The sequence below is a fragment of the Mobula birostris genome, chromosome 2, assembly GCF_030028105.1.
Source record: "Mobula birostris isolate sMobBir1 chromosome 2, sMobBir1.hap1, whole genome shotgun sequence".
In the NCBI taxonomy this organism is placed as follows: domain Eukaryota; kingdom Metazoa; phylum Chordata; class Chondrichthyes; order Myliobatiformes; family Myliobatidae; genus Mobula; species Mobula birostris.
Window position 1 is genome coordinate 195,693,409 of NC_092371.1, and position 25,731 is coordinate 195,719,139.

The following is a 25,731-nucleotide window of genomic DNA, read 5'->3' on the forward strand; positions in this document are numbered from 1 at the left end:
AGCAGCTGAAACATTTAGGGAGAAGGCTGAACTAAGCCACATCATCCACTTCTCAGCCCAGCTCTGCATCCTATCCTTAATAAAAAGTGCACCTTAAAATGCTGGTAATGTAATATATTACAGACACAGTCATGGATATGTACAGCAGAGTTGTCAAAGGGTACAGCTCAAATCATGTGAAAGCGAGGGATAAGTGAAATTTTAGCTGAATTTAAAGTTATATATTCTTTATTTATTTTTATCTTTGATTTTGTGTCATTTATTATGTAATCCTCATGCATTTGCCAGAACTTAAGAGAGTGTTCGGGTAAAGCGGGGATAATTGAAATCGGGAGTTAACATAAAATTATACTTTAAAACCACACTTCCACTCTTACTTTATATTTTGAATCCATGTGTCAATGTCTATACTAAATCTCTCTTTATACAACGTGACATGTTCATATTGGCAAAGATGGTGTTGGAGCACCTCCATTGGAAGATGGGTGCAACTACAAGTTAACACGTTTACTTATAATTTCCATTGCAAATGTCGACATAAAGCATAAAATGCAAATGATGACAGTCAGTAAGCTATTGGTTAGTTCTTCAAATCAATTTGCAATTAAGTAATATGAACTGCAACATATCCAGGCCAGGAATTTCTCTCTGATCTCAGGTTGTGATCAGAAGGAATTCCAAACGATACTGATGACTTTGACATTTCCCCCTGGAGCACACATGGGCTCAGTTTCCACTCCGGAGACAAGCACATATGCCAGCTGACACATCAGTGCAATATCGAGGGAGTACTGTACAATTAAAGATATCGTTGTTCAGGTGTAACATCAAACATAGCTCTTATCTACCTTCTCCAGTGGCATCTAAATGAACGTGGCAGTACACCTTGATGTCTTGTTTCACAAAACAGCTACTCAAACAAATTACCTGTTCATCATCAAATTACTGTTTATGGAACCTTGCGAAGTTGTTTTTGACATTTCAATACGGATTACATTTGAGAGGACTTTCGTTGGCCGGAAAGCAATTTGGTTTATCTTGAGATTATGTAAACCACCTTGCTCATGTTCCCTATGCATACAGATGCATGTCATTTCTTTAGAATTCCCCAGGAGTGCTGCTCTTGTTTATATGTGGAGATATCAGCCTGCTCCTGGAAGCCACCGCAGCTGCCTTATGAATATTAATAATTATGCAGACACTGTCCAAGCTGACAAGCCTTTCCACAGGTGCCAGTCGTCACCAACCTTTGGCATCCGCCATGCCAGGCTGATCTCTCATCACATTCAGGACCTTTACAAACATTCCTCTAAACTGGTAATTGGACACCATTATCATTTTGCTGGCTCAGTGGATGTTTGGAGGAGTACATACTTGGATTATTCAGTGCCACTTTGAAAACAACCAGTAAAAAGTGAGAAGGAAGTTCAATAAAGGTTAGCTTTTTATGAGGCTCTTGGGCAGTTCCATAAACATTTTTCAGTTTCTTCATAGATAGAGAATGATAATTCCATCAATTTCTCTTTCAAAAGTTGAATCACGATACCAGAGCATAAGACATAAGATATACCAGAGAACCATTTGGCCCATTGAGTCTGCTTCACCATTTCAACATGGCTGATCCATTTCCATCTCAGCCTCAGTCTCCTGCTTTCTCCCAATAACCTTTCATGCCCCAACTAATCAAGAATCTATCAACCTCTGGCTTAAATACACCCAGTAACTTGTCCTCCTCACTTCTGTTCTACATGGATGTCACTCTATTCTTAGGCTGTCCCCTCTGATCCTAGACTCCTCACTTTAGGAAACATCCTCTCCACATCCACTCTGTCGACGCCTTTCGACATTCAGTAAGTTTCAATGAGATCCCCCTTCACCGTTCATTCTTCTGAATTCCAGTGAGTACAGGCCCAGAGCTATGAAATGCTACTCATATGATATTCCTTTCAATCCCAGAATAATTTTTGTGTATCTCTTCTGGACCCGCTCCAAGATCAGCATTTGCTTTCTTGGGTAAGGGGCCCAAAACTGCTCACAATATTCCAAGTGAGGCCTCACCAGTGCCTTAAAAAGCCTCTATATTGCTTTAATTTTTCTGTCCTTTCAAAATTAATGCTAACATTGCATTTGCCTTCCTCGCCACCAACTCTTCTTCTAAATTAACTTTAGGGAATCCTCCACAAGGACTCCAAAGTCCCTTTTTCACTCAGATTTTTGAGTTTTTTCAACATCTTAAACATTAGTCTATGCTTTTATTTCTCCTACCAAAGTTCATTACCACACAGTTCCCAACACTGTATTCCATCTGCCAATTCTTTGCCCATTCTCCTACTCTGTTTAAGGCTCTCTGCTTCCTCAACACTATCTGCCCCTCCACCTTTCGTTGTTTCATCCACAAACTTGGCCACAAAGCCATCAATTCCATCATCCAGGTTATTGAGATACAATGTAAAAAGAAGCAGCTCCAACACAGACCCTTGTGGAACACCATTACTTACCAGCAGCCAACCAGAAAAGGCTCCCTTTATTCCTACTCTTTCCCTCCTGCCAATCAGCCACTGCTTTATCCATGCTAGTATCTTTGCTGTAATTTCACTGGCACTTAACTTGTTAAGCAGTCTCATGAATGTCACCTTCTCAAAGGCCTTCTGAAAGTCCATGTATCTAACATCCACTGATTCTCCTTACTTGTTATTTCTTCAAAGAATTCCAAAAGATTTGTCAGGCAAGATTTTCCCTTTAGTAAACCATACTGACTACAGTCTGTTCTATTATGTGTCTGCAAGTACCCCAAAACCACATCATTAACAATCAACTCCAACATCTTTCCAACAACTGAGATCAGACTAATTGGCCTATAGTTTCCTGTTTTCTGCCTCTCTCCTTTCTTGAAGAGTGGAGTGACATTTGCAATTTTGTAGCTCTCATGACAGAATTTATTGATTCTTGAAAGATCATTACTAATTGGAGGGTTGCGGATGTTGTTTCATTATTCAAGGAAGGGAGTAGAGATAGCCCAGGAAATTATAGACGAGTGAGTCTTACTTCAGTGGTTGGTAAGTTGATGGAGAAGATCCTCAGAGGCGGGTTTTATGAACATTTGAAGAGGCATATTATGATTAGGAATAGTCAGCATGGCTTTGCAAAAGGCAGGTCATGCCTTACGAGCCTGATTGAATTTTTTGAGGATGTGACTAAATACATTGATGAAGGTAGTACAGTAGATGTAGTGTATATGGATTTCAGCAAGGTGTTTGTCAAGGTACACCATGCAAGGCTTATTGAAAAAGTAAGGAGGCATGGGATCCAAGGGGAAATTACTTTCTGGATCCAAAACTGGCTTGCCCACAGAAGGCAAAGAGTGGCGGTGGACGGGTCATATTCTGCATGGAGGACAGTCACCAGTGGTGTGCCTTAGGGATCTGCTCTGGGATCCCTCCTCTTCGGGATTTTTATAAATGTCCTGGACGAGGAAGTGGAGGAATAGGTTAGTAAATTTGCTGATGACACTGTTGTGGCGTGGATGAAATCACTGGAGAGACAGTGTCACTGGTAGATACAAAGCAGCTTCCTTACACAACAAAGTACAGCAGGCATCTTACGGACGGAGACGTTTTCGGTAGAAAGGTCTGCCAGCCCAATGTGGGCTCGATATTTATATGCTAAACACAAAGGCAATCGCTACTTAAAAAGTTATAGACAATGCATAGACAACGCTTCCTTTTGAAGCTACATACAAAACATCACACCTTCTGACTTCATCCTTTCCCTCCAACGCCAACATGTCTGTGTTGGTATTCACAGCCTTTAGGAATGCAAGTTAAATCCACAATACATTCATTTGGCATTTTATGTGCTAACATAGAGGACAATTAATATTATGAAGTATAGATAATACTGTCTTCGAAACTACCTGTAAACTTCACACTTCCATCTGCAGTGTCTGGCTGGTATTCCGATATTCACAGCTTTTAGGAAATACATTGTTGTGAACTCAATCCACAGTACTTTGTCAAACAGAAGACTGGTGGCCAGAGTCACTTAAGTGTAAATGAATCATCTACCCAAAAACTCACTCTAACAACACAAAGGTTGGAGGTGTTGTGGATAGTGTGGAGGGCTGTCAGAGGTTACAGCAGGACATTAATAGAATGCAAAACTGCGCTGCGAAATGGCAGATGGAGTTCAACCCAGATAAGTGTGAGGTGGTTCATTTTGGTAGGTCAAATATGATGACGGAATATAACATCGGTGGTAAAACTCTTGGCAGTGTGGAGATTCAGCGGGATCATGGAGACTAAAAGCTGCTGCGCAGGTTAACTGTGGCTAAGAAAGCATACGGTGCATTGGCCTCCATCAATTGTGGGATTGAGTTTAGGAGCTGAGAGGTCATGTTGCAGCTATACAGAACCCTGGTCAGACCTCACGGAGTACTGTGCTCTGTTCTGGTTGCCTCACTACAGGAAGGATGTGGAAACCATAGAAAGGGTGTAGAGGAGATTTACAAGGATGTTGCTTGAATTGGGGAGCATGCTTTATGAGAATAGGTTGAGTGAACTTGGCCTTTCCTGCTTGGTGCGTCGGAGGATGAGAGATGACCTGATAGAGGTGTATAAGATGATGAGAGGCATTGATCATGTGGATAGTCAAAGGCTTTTTCCCAGGGCTGAAATGGCTAGCACAAGAGGGCACAGTTTTAAGATGCTTGGAAGTAGGTACAGAGGAGATACTAGGGGTAAGTTTTTTATGCAGAGGGTGGAGAGTGCGTGGAATGGGCTACTAGCGACATTGATGGGAGGGAGGAGAAGATGGCGGCGTGACGCAGCTCGCAGCGGCCACTCTGGTGGTGATGTCTGTTATTTGTCAAGTAGGGTGCCGTGAACAATCCTGATTTGATGGAGACAGATGTGAGAGCACGGAGGAACATCTTGTGAAACTTCTGAAATGACTGCTTCGCTGCTGCTGCTACTGTGTGGTCCAGAATCTCTGGAGGGGAAGGCCCTGAGTCCTCAACTTTGTTTGTTGCTCAGCAGCCGGGGCGGGGTCAAAGCGCTCGGCAGAGGATGGTGCTCGGAGAGGCTGTGTCAGAGGGGCTGGTTGGAGGCTCGAACTTTTCGGACGGACTCAGAGTCCGCTGCGGTAGGGTGCTTCCAATGGTGCTGCATCGGCAAGTTTGCGGTGCTTGGAGGTTCATGGCAGGGAGAGGTTTCTCCCTTCTGCCGCCAGCATGAGATGATGAGGCTATCGGGACTTTGAGACTTTTTTTTTACCGTGCCCATGGTCTGCTCTTTATCAAATTATGGTATTGCTTTGCACTGTTGTAACTATATGTTATAATTATGTGGTTTTGTCCTGTGTTTTCTTGTGATATCATCCTGGAAGAACGATGTATCATTTTTTAACGCATGCACTTCTGAATCGACAATAAACGAGGACTGAGTGTTCTCATAATCTAATCTAATCCGATAGGGTCTTCTAAGAGACTCCTGGACAAGTGCATGGAGCTCAGAATAATAGAGGGTTATGGGTAACCCTAGGTAATTTCTAAGGTAGGACATGTTCAGCAGAGCTTTGTGGGCCGAAGGGCCTGTATTGTGCTGTAAGTTTTCTGTGTGTCTATGTTTAATGCCTCCACAGTTGTTTTACTGCCTCTTTCAGAGCCCTGGGGTTCAGGTGACTTATCTGTCTTCAGACCTTTCCCAAGCATCTTCTCCCTAATAATGGAAAATTCATTCACTTCTGCCTCCTGACACTCTTGAAATGCTGGCATACTACTAGTGTCTTCCACAGTGAAGACTTATGCAAAATACTTATTCAGTTCATCCACCATTTCCTTGGTCCCCACTACTGTCTCTCCAGCATCATGTTTCAGCGGTCCGATATCCTCCCTTGCCTCTCTTTTAACTCTTTATGAATTTGAAGACACTTTTGATATCCTCCTTAATATTATTGGTTAGCTTATATTCATATTCCATCTTTTCCCTCTTTATGACTTTTTTAGTTGCCTTCTTTTGTTTTTTAAAAGTTTTCCAATCCTCCAACTTCATGCTAATATTTGCTCTATTACATGTCCTCTCCTTGGCTTTTATGTTGCCTTTGACTTCCTTCGTCAGCGGCAGTTGTGTCGTCCTGCCTTTGGAATACTTCTTCTTTGGGATGTATCTGTGGTGCGCCTTCCGAATTGCTCCCAGTATCTCCAGCCATTGCTGTTCTGCTGTCATCTGGCTAGCGTCCCCTTCAACCACCTTTGGCCAGTTCCTCTCTCATGCCTCTGTAATTCCCTTTACTCCACTGTAGTACTGATACATCTGAGTTTAGCTTCTCCCTTTCAAATTTCACGGTGAATTTGATCATATTATGATCACTTGTCCCTAAGGGTTTGTTTACCTTAAGCTCTCTAATCAATTCCGGTTCTTTGCCTGACACCCTGTCCAGAATAGTTGACCTGTAGTGGGCTTGACTATGAACTGCACTAAAAAACCCATCTCATAGGCATTCTAGAAACTCTCCCCTTGACATCCAGCACCTACCTGATTTTCCCAATCTACCTGTATATTAAAATCCCCCATGACTATCGTAACATTGCCCTTTTGTCATGCATTTTCTATCTTACAACTGGTACACCACATTTTTGTTACTGTTCAGAAATCTGTATATACCTCCCATAAGAGTCTTTGTACCCTTGCAGTTTCATACCTCTATGATTCTACACCTTCTAATCCTATGTCACCTCTTTCTCAGGACTTGATTTAATATTTTGCCAACAGAGCTACTTCAGTCCCTCTGCCTTCTTGCCTGTCCTTTTGATACAATATGTATCCCTGAGTGTTAACTTCCAATCTATAACCTTCCTCAGTCATGATTCAGTGATGCCCACAACGTCATACAAGTTCATATACCTTATTTCGTGTATGGTGTCCATTTAAATATAACAACTTCAGTCATGTATCCATCAATCTTTTTGATTTTATTCTTCATTTACATTGCAATTTATCCCATTGACTGCAATTTTGTTCTATCATCAGCCTGTCCTTGCTAGCACTCTCACTACACACTGCCTCTATTTGTAAACCAACTGCCCCATCCTCAGTTCTCTCACTCCAGTTCCCATCCCTCTGCTAAGTTTGTGTAAACCCTCCCAGGCAGCTCCAGCAAACCTGCCTGCAAGGATATTGGACCCCCTTGGGTTGAGGTGTAACCTATTCCCTTTGTGCAGGTTATTCCTTCCCCTGAAGAGATCCCAATGATCCAGAAATCTGAACGTCTACCCCCTGCACCAGTTCCTCAGCCATGTATCCATCTACCAAATCATTCTATTCTTACCCCCACTGGAGATAATCATCCTGGCTGATCTGCTTTTCACTTTTCTACCAAGCACTTTAAAATCTCTTCATGACTTCCTTGCCTTTCCTGCTTGTGTCTTTGGTGCTATTATGTACCAAGACTTCTGGCTGCTCACCCTCCCCCTTTAGAATGCCATGGATCCAATTCGAGACATCCCTGATCCTGACACCTGGGAAGCAAACACTATGTGTGTGGGTGATTCTATTGCATACAGAGAATCTCGTCTCTATTCCTCTAACTATGGAATCTCCTATCACTGCTGCAGTCCTCTTCACCTCTCTTCTCTTCTGAGCCACAGCCCAGACTCAGTGTCAGAGACCCTGTTGCTGTAGCTTCCTGGGTAGCTCGTCCCCCGCAACAGTACCCTAAAGGGATACTTATTATTGAGGGGAATGGCCAAAGAGGTACTCTCTACTGGCTGCTGATTTCCACTTCTTCTCCTGACAGTCATCCATTTACCTGCCTTCTGCAACCTAAATACCTCCCTGTAGGTCCTATCTATCACTTCTTCAGTCCTGTATGAGCTGAAGGTCATCGAGCTGCAGGTCCAGTTCCCTAACTGTAATACGTTCGCTGAGGAGCTACAGCTTGGTGCACCTGGTGCATATGTGGTTATCCACGAAGCTAGAGGTCTTCCAGAATCCCATATCTCACACAAAGAACACAACACAGCCCCTGGAGCCATTTTCACTGCACTGACTGTGCCCTAGTAGCAGAGGAATGAAGAATAAAGAAGAAGAAGAAGAAACTTTCCAGATATTTACCTCACCCAAACCTAATGTTGCTTAAGGTTGATGAGCCAACATCAATGCCTCACCACTCTAACAGTGGCCCACTCACACAATGGCCCCTCCGCTTGCCCCTGCCTTATTTTTATTCGCCCTTGCTAATGAATCTTGATTGGGCATAGTTAAAACTCTGATAACTGCTGCAAAGTGCTGCTTCTTTAATGCACTTCTGACAATAAACTCAATAATGTGACAATAAACTCAACTTTGACATTTACACAATGTAGTCTCATCCACACCAACAAACAATCTGCTGGAGGAATTCAAAAGATTTAGCAGTATCTATGGGAGGAAAGAACCACCAGCATCTGCAGTCTCTCGTGTCTTTGTAATCTCATCCATGTCTGTTTTTGATTGATGGGCATTTAAAGATTATTTGTGTTAAATAGGGTCAGTAGCAAATACTTGAGTGACAGTCAAGTAATATTGTGCAAAACTTGTTGCACCTATTTAACAGGTGATCTTCTTCTAAACAGCTTTCCATTAAGTAGGAAGTAGAAATTGATTGTTGTGATCAAGTAAGCTATAATTGTTGCATTACAGATCTTAGAACATTCTAAACACAAAATAATCTGCAGATGCTGGGGTCAAAGCAACACTCGAAACACTCACAACACGCTGGAGGAACTCAGCAGGTTGGGCAGCATCCGTAGAAAAGATCAGTCGAAGTTTTGGGCCGGAACCCTTTGTCAGGACTGTAGAGGGAAGGGGCAGAGGCCCTATAAAGAAGGTGGGGGGAGGGTGGGAAGGAGAAGGCTGGTACGTTCCAGGTGAAAAACCAATTAGGGGAAAGATAAAGGGGTGGGGGAGGGGAGGCACGGAGATGATAGGCAGGAAAGGTGAAGAAAGAATACGGGAAAACACAATGGGTAGTAGAAGGAGGCGGAACCATGAGGGAGGTGATAGGCAGCTGCAGGAGGGGGCAGAGTGACGTAGTCATATTCATACTTTATTGATCCCGAGAGAAATTGGTTTTCGTTACAGTTGCACCAACCAAGAATAGAGTATAAATATAGCAATATAAAACCATAAATAATTAAATAATAATATGTAAATTATGTCAGGAATAAGTCCAGGACCAGCCTATTTGCTCAGGGTGTCTGACCCTCCAAGGGAGGAGTTGCAAAGTTTGATGGCCACAGGCAGGAATGACTTCCTATGACGCTCTGTGTTGCATCTCGGTGGAATGAGTCTCTGGCTGAATGTACTCCTGTGCCCAACCAGTACATTATGTAGTGGATGGGAGACATTGTCCAAGATGGCATGCAACTTGAACAGCATCCTTTTTTCAGACACCACCGTCAGAGAGTCCAGTTCCATTCCCACAACATCACTGGCCTTACGAATGAGTTTGTTGATTCTGCTGGTGTCTGCTACCCTCAGCCTGCTGCCCCAGCACACAGCAGCAAACATGATCGCACTGGCCACCACAGACTTGTAGAACATCCTCAGCATCGTCTGACAGACGTTAAAGGACCTCAGTCTCCTCAGGAAATAGAGACGGCTCTGACTCTTCTTGTAAACAGCCTCAGTGTTCTTCGCCCGGTCCAGTTTATTGTCAATTCGTATCCCCAGGTACTTGTAATCCTCCACCATGTCCACACTGACCCCCTGGATGGAAACAGGGGTCACTAGTGCCTTATCCCTCCTCAAGTACACCACCAGCTCCTTAGTCTTTTTCACATTAAGCTGCAGATAATGCTGCTCACACCATGTGACAAAGTTTCCTACCGTAGCCCTGTACTCAGCCTCATCTCCCTTGCTGATGCATCCAACTATGGCAGAGTCATCAGAAGACTTCTGAAGATGACAAGACTCTGTGCAGTAGTTGAAGGGAGGGAATTACCGGAAGTTGGAGAATTCTGTGTTCATACCAAGGGGCTGGAAACGACCGAGACGGTATATGAGGTGTTGCATTGTCTATAACTTTTGCATCCATGCTAAGCTCGTCAATTTCATTGACTTTACTTCTAACTTCCACCCAGCCCTCAAATTCACTTGGTCTATCTCGGACACTTCTCTCCCCTTTCTCGATCTCTCGGTCTCCATCTCTGGAGACAGACTGTCCACTGACATCTTCTACAAGCCCACTGACTCTCATAACTACCTCAACTATACCTCTTCCCACCCCGACATATGCAAAAATGCCATCCCCTATTCCCAGTTCCTCTGTCTCTGCCGCATCTGCTCCGAGGATGAGGTTTTCCGTTCCAGGATATCTCACATTTCCTCTTTCTTTAAGGATCATGGTTTCCCTTCTGCTGTCATCAATGATGCCCTCATCTCCTCCATTTCCCACACCTCGTCTCTCACCCCAACCTCCCGCCACCACAACAGGGACAGAGTTTCCCTTGTTCTCACCTACCACCCCACCAGCCTCCAGATCCAGCATATTATCCTCCGCAGCTTCTGCCACCTTCAACAGGACCCCACCACTAAGCACATCTTTCCCTCTCCACCCCTCTCCGCTTTCCGCAGGGATCGGTCCCTCCGTGACTCCCTGGTCCACAAGTCCCTCCCTACGGATCTCCCACCCGGCGCTTATCCCTGTAAGCGCAAGTGCTACACCTATCCCTACACCTCCTCTCTTGCCACCATTCAGGGCCCCAAACAGACCTTCCAAGTGAGGCAACACTTCACTTGTGAGTCTGTTGGGGTCATTTATTGCATCCGGTGCTCCCAGTGCGGCCTCCTCTACATCGGTGAAACCCAATGCAGATTGGGGGACCGCTTCGTCAAGCACCTCCGCTCCGTCCGCCACAACAGACGGGATCTCCCAGTAGCCACCCACTTCAACTCTGCTTCCCATTTCCATTCAGATACATCCATACATGGCCTCCTCTACTGCCGCGATGAGGCTAAACTCAGGTTGGAGGAGCGACACCTCATATAGTGTCTAGGTAGTCTCCAGCCCCTTGGTATGAACATAGAATTCTCCAACTTCCGGTAGTTCCCTCCCCCTCCCTTCCTCTATCCCTATGTCACTCTGCCCCCTCCCCCAGCTGCCTATCACCTCCCTCATGTTTCCACCTCCTTCTACTACCCATTGTGTTTTCCCCTATTCCTTCTTCACCTTTCCTGTCTATCACCTCCCTGCTTCCCCTCCCCCACCCCTTTATCTTTCCCCTTACTGGTTTTTCACCCGTAACCCACCAGCCTTCTCCTTCCCATCATCAAGCCACCCTTCAGTCTTTGATTTGCCAGTGAAAAATATCCAGGTTTGTCCAAGTGCTTCTTATAGCTAATACTCTCCAATCCCGGCAATATCCTGATGAACCCGTTCTGCACCTGCCTTAAAGCCTCCACATCCTTCCTGTGGCAACAATACTGCGCACAATGTTCTTGTTGCATTTCATGCGGGGGGGGGGTGGGAGAGGGTTTGGGGGGGTGCTTGATGGTCCTGTTGGTGAGTTTGCTATTTCTCTCTGAACTGACTTTCATGTTCTTTCTTTGTTTCGTGGCTATCTGGAGAAGAAGGATCTCAGAGTTGTATACTGCGTACGTACTTTGATGATAATACAAATGAAATGACAATATTCCAAATGCATTCCAACTAAAGCTTTATACAGCTGCATTATGACTTTTTAACTTTCATACTCAATGCCCCAACCAATGAAAGCAGCATGCTGTTCACCTTCTTAACAGTTTATCCATTTGTTGCTGCCATCAGGGAGCTATGGACATATAATGAAGCTATTTCATTTGAGAACATTTTCCATCCACAACTCCACCAGTGTTTGTGTTGGCTGCAAGCTACTGACCAAACTATCTATATGTTCATTCAGATCATTTATGCAAGTCGCAAACAACAAAGGTCCCAGCACTGATTTTTATAGATTCAGATTAATTTAATTATCACAGGTATCTTGAAAGATATAGTGAAATGTGTTATTTGTATTAACGACCTAAAGATGTGCTGATGTGCTGGGTGCAGTTCACAAGTGTCACCACACAATCCGGCGCCAACATAGTTCATCAGAACAACAGCAACAAAACAAGAACAGCAAAACAAACACCGACACACACACACACACACACACACACACACACACTCAGGAATGGCCACTACTGGCCATCAGCTTCCCTTGGACTCACAGACATCAGGCATCTGACTTCCTCAGTGGAGTGGCAGACTCAGGGCTTCAGCTATCGGGCCTCGCCCTCTGCCAATCTTCAGGACCCTGAATTCCAGGTCTCGAACTGCAGATACCAATGACTGTGTTCTGAATTCCAGGCCTTGACAAGGACTCACTGACTCGCATTCTTAGGGGATCAATGGCCCTCGTGTCCTGTCTGTATGGATATCCGATCACTCTGATCTCACGGGGTCACACTGACTTGGGGGAGTGGTCTTCATCCACAGAGCTTGCTGACCCCACATCCATCCTTGGATGTCCTATTGGGTAGAACTTAGCTTAAGTTATTGTGTAGTATAGCTTAAATGGATCAAATGGCCCTGTACAACACTGTGATTTTAACAGATAGGTTAAGATTAATCTATGGGGAAAATGAAGCAGATTAATATATGATTATTGTAACATTTCCTGCTAAATGGTCTTCGAGGACTTGGGTGGGGAAAGGGTCTATTTCTGGGCTGTATGTCTCTGTGAGCCATGTAGATGTTCCCTCACCATAAGCACTGCAGTAGGTCAGGAGGATAGCTCCTCATTATTCTCAACGGTGAATAGGGATGATCAGCCTGTGCTGACCTCCCCCTGGTACGCGTCAACCATGAGCAACAACGGTTAGCCTGCTGGGGTGGCAGAATTCATGTGTGGACATTGACATGGTGTGGTGAACCCACAGTTGTCAGTGCAACTTTGTGCTCTCCTGATGTTGAAATCCTGTAGGATCTCTTTTCAACTGCTCACCCTTTCCACCAAACTCTCATGATGATTTCTGTGTCTGTGATGCCATTGTTGTTGTCAGCATTATTTCAGGAATACATGTTGGCTTCTAGCAGTGTTGGAATTCAAAGCTCAATTCCCCTTTAAAAGATATAGGATTGATATTGATTAGCTCTAATTAGTCCTATCAGTTGTGTGGGACTCCGGAATCTGCTCATGCTTCATATGTCCAATGGGGTAAGCACTGCAAATGCTAACCACTTAGTACAAACACACTTGCATGAGGACCATAGAGGAAACTTGGGCACCAAATCCAAAATATGATTTGGGCACATATTTTCATGTGTAATGCCTTCCTTGGCCAATTTCCTTTCATCTCCTGCAATCTAAGCCACTTTACTCATACTTCATTAAGGCTGAAGCAATTAACGAATCAAATCATTATTTTTTTCAACACATTCCTCCCTTACATCTGCAATATTGGTTGCCTAATTGCAATGTTATGAATATTCTGGAGTTACGTGAATGTAGCTGATATTAGTTCAAGCAAGAACTTGTCCAGCAAGCAGTAAATTGAAGTTAAAAGCTCACAGACTAAGAGATATGGTTTGCAAAATGGTGACCATGAGATATTGGCATATGCATGAACCAACCTTTAAGACAAAAGGATTGTGTTAATTGACTTGCAGACTTTTGTAACTGTGAACAAAGTTACTAGAGAGACACTGGAGCTGGTGAATATAGAAGTATTTATTAGTCACAACAAGCAGACATTCTCGTGGAGATACGGTCAGTCCTGACTGGCTGCATCACTGCCTGGTATAGGAACGGTACCTCCCTCAATCGCAGGACCCTGCAGAGAGTGGTGCGGACAGCTCGGTGCATCTGTAGTTGTGAACTTCCCATGATTCAGGATATCTACAGGGACAGGTGTATAAAAGGTGCCTGTAGGATCATTGGGGACCCAAGTCATCCCAACCACAATCTATTCCAGCTGCTACCATCCCGAAAGCCTCCTATGTGAAGAATTCAAGAAATAAAGTCAGTTCAATTCAATTCAATAAACCCAAAGATACATCACAGTTTTCTCCCCTTAAGATCAAAGCTAACAGCAGGTGATTCAATGCAATTTCAATAGTTACCATGACATTGTTCACTTCAATTATTTTTAGTTAACAAGGCTTCTTTTAAATTACATATCTACAGTGTGAGACAATGCTAAATGTTCGAACTCCTTTGTCACAAAGTAACTCACACAATTAGTCTAAAAGCTTCTGAAGATAAAGAGTCAGACACTCAAAATTAATGTTGTCAGGGCTGTCTCTGAGTACATAAGTATCTTGAGTACAGTCTGGTCTGCCAGCTTGAACTCAAGTCACAATAGTGCAAATAACTTAGCCCCTGTTGCCTGGTTTGGTGCAGGCCAATTAACACAACCCCCCCCCCCCATTGTATTAATGTTTAGCTGATTTATATGCAAATATCTTATGGTCACCATTTTGCAAACCATATCTCTTAGCATTTGGGCATTTAACTTCAAGTTGCTGTTTGCAGTTTACAATCAAAGCTGATGACTGGTTCTTGCTTGAATTTTTTTTTGCGTGCCATACTCTGCCAGAGCCTCGGCGACCACTTTTCAAGTGGTTGTCTTGGAGGAAAGATTCTGTGAGTGGTCCCCCACGTCCTTCTCACAGCGCAGTCTTTTTTTACGAGGTCAAGTTGCGAGCTCGACACTCAACCTGGCACGGATGGAAAGTGTGCCCGGAAGCAGCCTGACTGGGTTCGAACTCGGGAACCTTCACTCCAGAGCCCGGCGCTGATGTCACTGTGCCACCAGCTGGCTTGAATTAATATTTGCTATATTCACCTAACTGCAGAGTACTCCCTAATAACAAGATTCCATTTCTCAGTTCTCAGACTAAGGGAGACAAAGGTGGGGAGCGGAGATGAACAAAACTTGAACCAGAAAATAATGTGTGGTTTGTATGTTATTTTACAGGCATTATTAATCTGAAAAAAATTGAAATCTATCAGTTGTTCCCTATAAATCCTAGGTGCTTTGTGTTTGATCCAAGTGGACTCAATGATTCAATATAAAATGGACATCTTTGGCCAAAGGCTGTTGTTTCAGATTTGACTATGTTCTCTTGTTGTTTGCTGAACTAATACTCCACCATTATGCATGTGTTTGCTTGCTTGTCAAATACAAATAACAAGTCAACAATTTAATTTTAAATTGAAGTTAAAGGTACAATCTAATTGTCTTTACCTTTACAGATCAAAAATCACAGCTGGATGTGGAAAATGTGTACATATAATCCAGATAAATAATCTAATCTGTTATCAAAAACGGATACAATGCTGGAACAGAGTAGATTTAGCTCATTTTATTAGAGTGAAGGTAGCATTATGGATACTTTCTCCATGGAATAAATAAACATTATACATACACAAGAAAACTGAAAATTGGAATGCTACGAGTATAGTATTTTGATTGTTCTTTCTTAAGTCATGTTGATATTGAATAGAAATTTGCAGATATCATGCAAAGTCATCCTGGTGAAGGATCTCAGCCCAAAAAGTGTCTGCACTCATAGTCCTGACTCTGTGCCTAATACAGATCTAGTATTGGGGTAAAGAACACTGAGATTCAAAAACATATTTAGGTTTGCCGTAGGAAACCGGGACCAAAATGTCTATATGTTTCCTGTAATTTTTAAACACTCTTGGATCATTAGAAAATGTATAATACTAAGAAAAATGAAATAAAAATTGTTGTAACAGGAGAGACACCCAATAGTCCAGAAAATTTGATAATCTGGATTATCATTTTTAAGGATGCAAGATTATTGGAATTTTAATGCATCAGGGCATAAGTTCAAATGATTTCTCAATGAGGGATAGAAACATAGAAACGTAGAAAATAGGTGCAGGAGTAGGCCATTCAGCCCTTCGAGCCTGCACCGCCATTCAGTATGATCATGGCTGATCATCCAACTCACAACCCTGTACCTGCCTTCTCTCCATACCCCCTGATCCCTTTAGCCACCAGGGCCATATCTAACTCCCTCTTAAATATAGCCAATGAACTGGCCTCAACTGTTTCCCGTGACAGAGAATTCCACAGATTCACCATTCTCTGTGTGAAGAAGTTTTTCCTCATCTCGGTCCTAAAAGGCTTCCCATTTATCCTTAAACTGTGACCCCTCGTTCTGGACTTCCCCAAGTTGTTTTAAGAAGTATCTTAATCAAGCAACACAAGGTAGGGAAGAATTCCAGAGCTTATGTTTGCTGGTTGAAACCACATGTGACAATAGAGAGGGATTAAATTCAGGCATGATCCACAGGCCAGAAATGGAGGATTGCAGTTATCTTTAAGTGTAGACATCTGGGTAAAGCTAGAGAAGATTAAAGATAAAGGCATAAATAATCTCAATGAGGGATTTGAGAAGAAGGATGAGAATTTGAACAGACTTTATTTTGCTAGTAACATCTGCACCATTAATTTCTATCATAACTGTTGTTGCATGAATGAAATCATCAGAGAGAGAGTTATTGGTAGATACAAAGCAGCTTCTTTATTTGACAAAACAAGATATAGCAGGCATCATACAGAGATGCTTCCGGTGGAAAGGTCTGCTGGCCTAATGCGGGGCTTGATATTTATTTGCTAAACACAAAGGACAATTTCATATTTACAAGTATAGACAATGCTTTCTTTTGACAATACCTACAAACTTTACACCTTCTGATTCGCATCCATCCCACTGGCGCCAGCAGTGTCTGGACTGGGCTTTTAGGAATCCATTATTCCAAACTGAATCCACAATACATTTATTTAGTATTTTACGTGCTTAACATAAAGGACAATTGTATATTTACAAAGTATAGATAATGCTGTCTTTGAAACTACATGCAAACTTCACACATTCTGGTTCACATCCATCCCACAGGCGCTAGCAGCATCTGGACTGGGATTCACAGCTTTGAGGAAATGTATTGTTACAAACTAAAACCACAGTACATTGTCAAGGAACAGGGAGTGGTGGCCAAAGCCATTTGCTAAATGTAAATGATCTAAACCCAAAAATCACTCCAACAGTAACCTAATGTAGGAAAACGTCCAGATTAGCTTGACAAGAGTGCTATCAAACAAAAAATAATACTGAACCAAGTAGGGAAAGATTAAAGGACACAAAGCTTGATGTCAGACTGGGGTTTGAAGCACCATGTAAAGGTAGAAAGGGAAATGGAGAACTTCAGCAAGGGATTTCAGAATCTACGTTTAGAATTGAAGGCCTTCAATGACAGAGGCCATCAATTTCAGGTGCTGGTCAGTTTGGTGTGGGAGGAATGATGAGGGATCTGAAAACAAGGATTAAAATTTTAAGATGGAGTTGTAAAATTGGCCAACCAGTAATGCATTGGGATAATCCAGTCAAACCTATGGATGTGGGATATAGCAGGAGATGAGTTGAGACAGGGGTGAAATGCAGAGGAAGAAATATATTGTGTTAGTGGTAATCTAGAGCACAAACAATCTGCTGGAAGAACTCAGTGCCAGTCAGCATCTATGGGAAGAGAAGGATTCAGATTTATTTATCACATATACATTGAACCATACAGTGAAATGCATCATTTGCATTAACAACCAACACTTGCAGCCCGCAATTGCCACCACACATTCCAAGGCCAACGTAGCACTCCCAAAATGTGCGGCAAAACCACATAGAACACAACAAAACAGAAAAGAACAAAACAACAACAACAAAACAAGTCCCCTTCCTTTCTCCTAACCTCCCTCCTACCCAATACACAGGCAGACCTCCAAATCCAGGATTGGCCTCTGGATCACCAAGCTTTGACCATCGCTGTATGACTTCTGGATCAACCTATGGGCGTCGATTGATCGGACCTTTTGCATCCTTGTGCCTCCTGTTCACATGGAATTGTCAATGGTTTGGGTCAAAACTCTGCATCATTTCTCCTAGAAGATCGTTTGTTGATCTATATTCCAGATTCTTCAGTCACTTGCATCTCCTTGGTGACGATCTTCATGTGTGATTCAAAGCTCATAGTGAAGTTGGATATCTCTGAATCAATATCAAACTATTGCCTTGGAACGTATGGAGTTGGTGCTCAGAACGGGAGTTTCAGTCAGGGAGCAAAGATAAAGCTTCCAGCTCATCCAGTACTATTGTCAGATGAGCAAAAACTATTTAGGATTAAAAGGCTGATGAGATAAAGCTGGTGTCATGAGTGCATGCATACAGAGAAGCATAATAGGAATAAGAAATGCAGTAGACATGAATATCCACTGGAACCACTAGAAGTAAGGATGGCAGAGGGGGGAAGAAAAATAATGTTGGATGATATAAGTAGTCCCATCCAAATGGGAAAAGGTGAGAGATGATGAAGGAAGATAGCATGGTGAATAATATAAAGTCAGCAAGCATCGTGAAATGGATGGTGGTTGTGGTGCTAAGTTAACTTTGTTGTCATTAGTGAGATGACATTTGTAAGATGGGGGTCATTAGTGACTTTGATATGAACTATCACGTTCATATGGCAGATATGATTGCTGAAATACAAAGCAGGATTGTATCAAAGATGGGCATAAATTTAGAAAAGGAAGCGACTGAGAAAATCTGGCAGTAGTTTGCATGGATGGAGGTCCAAATTTACTGCTTTCTGAGGATAAAGTAATGACTGCATATTTGAATGACACCACTGGTAAAATATGCTTCTGAATGGATTAGATGGTCTTAAAATGCAACAGCTTTTTGTGAACACCTTATTAGTAATGGTGCAGGTAGGATGACAAAATTCCACATTAAGTGTGGGTGATAACAAACATTTTGCATGATTAATCTTTCTTCAGATTGTCTAACAAGTCTTAGAAAGAGCAATAAAATGTCTTTATTCTGGATAGATGATACAGTTTATATGAAGCACTTTGATCACTGAAGTGCCTGTATTGTTTATTGTGTTACTTAAATTCCTGGGCAAGTGTGGAGGCTCCTTACATTAAACAGGCTGTTACAGCTTTAAATTGCTCTTAAGTTATATGCCACTGATACTGGTGGAATGTAAACAGCCTGGCGTCAATACCACCCAGATAATTTAGTTTAAGAATAGGCTTAAAAAACTCCACCTCACTGTTTTATGACACTTTTCTGATGTGTTACTGGGTTAACGTTCTACATTACAGCTACTCCAGTTCTCACTGCTACACAAAGCATTAATATTAAATGGCATTTAACCATAAACAAACCAATCACATCATTTGGGGTTTTATATCAAACCTTGGCATGTTCACACTGAGGTTTAGGCAGCATGCAGACATGGACCACACACAGAAGCCACACATATTCTTGTCACTTATATTGTGAGATTCTTCATATCGAATATAATGGAGGATCCTAATAACGAAGTTAACCCCAAACATAAAGAGATCCTGCAGCCTAAAGTAAACTCTTAACTGTATTGTTAATGGTGCCTTTAACCCTATTCCAAACCTTGTTTAAGCCTTTGTACTAGAGATGAGAGAATAAGGTCTGATAGACAGTTGGTAAATAGACAATACACAATGAAGAACAGTAGGATACGTAGCTTGATTTGCTTGCAAATAAGACCTTGCAGCTCAAGTCTTACTCATGAACAGGATGAACTCAGTCTCCCACTGTTTTACAGTTTTCATTCAGTTTATAACACAGGTTAAGATTTAAACTAGTTTTAAATACAAAAGTAATTAGGGTCTGTGACTATAATGTGTCTTAGAGCTGCTGATGATAAAATGGTTGGTTGCATACAGGAAAGCTCAACTAAAAGGATACATTTTGAGTGAACTTTGGGGATGGAGAAATTATGCACTAAAAGGACTGCAAGTTAATCACGAAACACAGAAAAAGGGGAATAATAAATGTAATTGGGAAAAGTTTAGAAACTACAGTAAGAAAAGTCGGTAAGGGAAAGAAATCAAATTAAGAAAATGGATATAAATTAAAGCCTGTTGTTGAGTTAACAGAAGGAAAGGAACATGTAAAAACAAAAGCAAAATGTACAAAATATTGCAGCCATTGAATAAAATGTATCAAAATGACACTGCATATTGAAAAAGTGGTAATATTTCTTAATAATAGTTTCCTTGCAAAATTTTATATTCCTTATAAATGTGACAATAGAGAATAAAACTAAGCTCAGAAAAAAAACAGCAAGCAGTAGTATGAAAAATAAATGTTTTCAAAGCAATATTATTTTCATTAAGCAAAAGTACCAGAGAGGATGCATTAGGAAAATGGAGTAACTTTAAACAAGGAAAAATCCGTTGAAGATTCTTCCTGAAGGATTATCTATGAGTTAGAAGCAACAGGACAATAGTTCCAAGAGGATTCACAACTCATTTAACCCAGGTGATAGAAAGTATTTCCTGTAATTCCCTATTCTTAACAAATGTTTACATCGGAGGATTTCTTGGTGGCACCCCAAGGTGAGATGCACCAGTATAAACACACGAACAGTGGGGTTTGATCTCAGCCAGATTTACTCTCAGAATACATCACTGATCACATTGGAGAGTCATATTCAACCAATCAGAATCAGTTTTAATATCACTGCCATATGTGATGAAAATTGTTGTTTTGCAACAGTGGTATAGTTGGTACATAATAATAAAAAAACTATAAATTACAATTAAAAATATATACATAAAAATAAAGTAAATATTAATTATTTAATTTAAAATAATACAATTATTTTATTTTATTACATTCATTATAAGACCATAAGATCTAGGAAGAGAATTAGGCAATTCGGCCCAGTGAGTCTGCTCTGCCCTTCCATCATGGCTGATCGATTATCCCTCTTAACCCCATGCTCTTGCCTTCTTCCCATAACCCTGGACACCTTGATTAATCAGGAACCTCTCAACATTCACCTTAAGTATATACAGTGACGCGGCCTACACAGCCGTCTGCAGAGAAGAATTCTGCAGGTTCATCATGCTCTGGCTAAAGAAACTTTTCATTAACTCTGTTCTAAATGTACGTCTCTCAATTCTAAGGCTGTGCCCTCTGGTCCTGGACTTGTTATTAAAGGAGACATCGTCTCCACAACTACTCTATTTACGCCTTTCAAAATTCAATAGGTTCAATGAGATCCCCCCCCCCTCACTCTTCTAAGCTCCAGTGAGTACAGGCCCAGAGCTATCAAATGCTCCTCGTATGGTAACCCTTACATTCCTGGAATAATTCTTGTGAACCTCCTCTGAACTATCTCCAATGCCAGTACACCCTTTCTTTGAGCCTAAAATGCTCACAATACTCCAAGTGCAGTCTGATTAATGCCTTATAAAGCCCCAGCATTATATCCTTGCTTTTGTCTTCTAGTCCTCTTGAAATGAATGCTGACATTGCATTTGCCTTCCTTGCCACCAACTCAACCTGCAAATTAACCTTTGGGAGAATCCTGCGTGAGGATTCCCAAGTCCCCCTACACCTCTGAGTTTTGAATTTTCTCCCAATTTTACAAAATAGTCCATACTTTTATTCCTTCTGACAAAGTGCATGACCATGCGTCTTCCTGCATTATGTTCCATCTACCTCTTCTTTGCCCATTCTCCCAATCTGTCTAAGTTCTTCTACAGATGCCCTGTTTCCTTAACACTAACTGCCCTTCTACCTATCTGCTTACCATCTGTAAACTTGGTCACAATACCATCAAGTCCTTCATCCAAATCATTGACATGCAACATAAAAAGAAACGGTCCCAACACCAAGTCCTGCGGAACATCAGTAGCCAACCAGAAAAGGCCCCCTTCATTTCCACCATTTGCCTCCACCAGTCAGCCAATCTTCTATCCATTCTGGTACTTTTCCCATAATACCATGGTCTCTTGTTTTGTTAAGCAGCCTTATTGTTTGGCACCTTGTCAAAGGCTTTCTGAAAATGAAAAATAAACAACATCCACTGACTCTTCTTTGTCTATCCTGCCTATTACTTCCTCAAAGAATTCCAGCAGATATGTTAGGCAAGGTTTCTCCTTTAGAAAAACAGGCTGACTTTGGCCTGTTTTATCATGTGCCTTCAGGTACACCAAAACCTTATCCTGAAGAATTGGCTCACACATCTTTCCAACCACTGAAGTCAGGATAACTGGCCTATAATTTCCTTTCTTCTGCCTCCCACCCTTCTTCAAAAGCGGATTTTGGAATTTTCCAGTCCTCAGTAAACATTCCAGCATCTGGTGTTTCTTGAAAGATCATTACTAATGTCCCCAAAATCTTTTCAGCTACCTCTTCTAGAACCCTGGGTGTAGTTCATCTGCTCCAAGTGATTTATCTACCTTCAGACTTTTCTGCTGCCCAAGTACCTTCCCCTTAGTAATACCAACGACACTCACTTCTGCACCCGACACTCTTGCATTTCTGACATTCTTCTAGTGCCTTCCACAGTGAACACTGACACAAAATACTTATTAAGTTCATCTGCCATTTCTTTGTCCCCTATTACTACCTCTCCAGCATCAGTTAGTTTGCATGGACTCATTGTACATTCAGAAATCTGACAGCAGAGGGGAAGAAGAAGTTCCTAAAATGCTAACACCTTCCGTCTCCTGTACCTTCACTCTGATGGTAGCAATGAGAAGAGGGCATAACCTAGATGATTGGGGTCCTTAATGATAGATGCAGTATTTTTGAGGCATCACCTTTTGAAGATATCCTCGATGCTGGGGAGGCTAGTGCTGATGATTGAACTGGCTGAGGTTGCAAATTCCTGCAGTTTTTTTTTTGATCTAGTGCAGTGGCTCCTCCATAACACACCGTAATGAAACCAGACAGAATGAACTAACCCATGATTATTAATCAATATAATGGAACATTGGCTTTGAATGTAAAGAATGAAAAGGCATTGCATCATTCATTTTGCAAATAGTTTTATTATGAATAAAGTTTATGCTGTTTTTTTTAAAAAAGCCACCCTTGATTATTAATCAATGCTTCCTGCCAGAAGACGTAAGGTGTCAGGTGACAATATTCTATAGGCTTAGGCAGAAATGATGGTTGTTTGAGCTTCCATAAATCTAAAAATTAAAAGATAGGACTAGGTCAATCAAAAGGTATGTAGAGATCTCAGATGCAAGACTACTACATGAAAAGACACAAAAATTCTGAGGTAAAGCAATGTACGTTTTTGTAAAATCTATTGGAATTTTATGGCCATCTGATATTTCATAAGTGAAGGGATACCATCAAATTTACTCTATCTAATGTGCCCTGATGTCCCAAATGCCTTATAATGTTCTGTTATACAATGTTGTTATACAAGTAGTTCTTTCTGTAAGCATGGGGGATTTTCCATGGAGAAATTGAGCACTGGAGGTGACAAGTTAAATCAAAAGTAGAGAAAAGTAGGTGGCTGGGAGAGAAATATTTTCAAGTAGTGTGCGGCTGGCATCTGGAATTCACTGCCTGCTATGGTGGAGGCAGGTCCATTTTGGCCTTCAGGAAGAAATTGGATAAATATATGGTAAGGAAAAAAATTGTAAGTCTACAGAGAATGTGGGCTGGAGATGAATAGTTGTTATCTGTAGAAAAAGTGTGTTGCTCTGTTACAGAGCCAGCATTGATACAGTGAAACAAATACCTCCTCTGTGTTCTGAGCCTCTATGATTCTTTTTTATCCAACAATGCTGAAGCCAATAATGGTCTTCCTAGGCTGGAAATATGCGACACATACAGCACTTACTGAGACATTCTGTACAGTGCTTCCTACATACTGTAGAAGAGACCATTCAGCCGTTGAGCCCATTCTACTATTAAATATAGTCATGGCTTATCTGCATTTTATTTTCCAAACTTCACTTAGTACTACGACCCAGGAAAAAATCTACCGAGCAACCTCAGTGTTGACAGATCTTGAGGAAGAGATTTCCAGAATTTCACGACACATTTTGAGGAATGATGATTTTCTGGCTTAATTCCTTAATTCCCCACTCATGATTTAAAGATCATGCCTCTTATTCTGCATCTGACGTGTTTGTTATTTTGCAATTTCAGCTAGAACTCGTCACAATCTTTTAACCCCAATAAAGAAAGATTACTTGTTTGCAACCTACCCCATTACTTTTACTCCTTGAAGTTTATGATACCTTGTATATTGACCATAAGCATTATTACAATGGGCATAACTTCAAAGAACCCCATTTGTCTGTGACGTTTGGAAAGTCAATGTATTAATGATGACCTCATTTTCCTTTTGGGCATCCTCCACAATGCTCACTTGAGGGTCCTCTGTCCATGTGTTGTTTTTCTTTTCCATATTTTATGACATTTTAGCCATACCATAACTATGTAAGCTGCACTTAGATTTCTACATCTGACATAATCCATCTCATTCCTATATGACAATGACCACTCTCCACTATTACCCTAATTCTTTTTGGCCTATCTTCAGCCCTTAAGATGTTGACTGCACAAATATCTTCCATCTTGCATGCTGATATTTGGCTTCACTCTTCCCTGTCCATTCACAACCAGAGAGCTTCCTACAGTGACTTTTCTGCCCTTCCATGGAGTATAACCATAGAAACCAGCCCCTCCACCCTCCTCACCTACCCCCTGTTTATTGTGTTGGCAATGTCTCTGAAGATTAGATTAGATTATCAGGACACTCAGTCCTCGTTTATTGTCATTTAGAAATGCATGCATGCATTAAGAAATGATACAATGTTCCTCCAGAGAGATATCACAAAAAAACAGGACAAACCAAAGACTAACACTGACAAGACCACATAATTATAACATATAGTTACAGCAGTGCAAAGCAATACCATAATTTGATAAAGAACAGACCATGGGAACGGTAAAAAAAGTCTCAAAGTTCCGATCGACACCCGATAGTCCCCGATAGCAGGCGGCAGAAGGGAAAAACTCTCTCTGCCATAAACCTCCAGGCACCGACAACTGTCGATGCATTGGAAGCTCCCGACCCCAGCCGACTCTGAGTCCGTCCAAAAACTTCGAGGCTCCGACCAGCCCTTCGACACCGAGCACCGAGCGCCATCTCTGCCGGGCGCTTCAATCCCGTCCCGGCCGCTGAGCAACAAGCAAAGCCGAGGACTCGGGGCCTTCCCCTCCGGAGATTTCCAATCACACAGTAACAGCGGCAGCGAAAAAGGCATCTCAGAAGTTTCTCCAGATGTTCCTCCGTCCTCTCACTTCTGTCTCCATCAAATCAGAATTGTGCACAGCATCCTACTTGACAGATTAGAGATATCACTCACCGGAGTGGCCGCGCAAGCTGCGTCACGTCGCCATCTTCTCCTCCTCCAGAAGAGATATACAATTGGTGCTTTCATATTTCAGTTCCAACATTTTTGATCCCTTCAGCATCTTGTGGTGCCAAACTTGTTTTCCCCAAAATCCAGTCCTGTAACATAACACCAGCAAGGACCCTGCCAGCATTTTAACCCTCAATGCAAAATCTGACCTTACTACTATTTCAGCTCCCTTTTTCCCAGGCTACATCATTCTGCCTGCAACCTTGAATTTCAATCTAACACTGAATGAAGCTTCCGACCATTTTCAATTTGAAGCAATATCCCCCTCTCACTGTGTCTGACTCAGTTTAATCTGCTAAATCCCTTTCTGTGCCTTTGTTAATTTTGCACTTTATGATTATGAAGACATGTAGTCCTCTTTTATTGTCATTTAGTAATGCATGCATTAAGAAATGATACATTATTTCCTCCG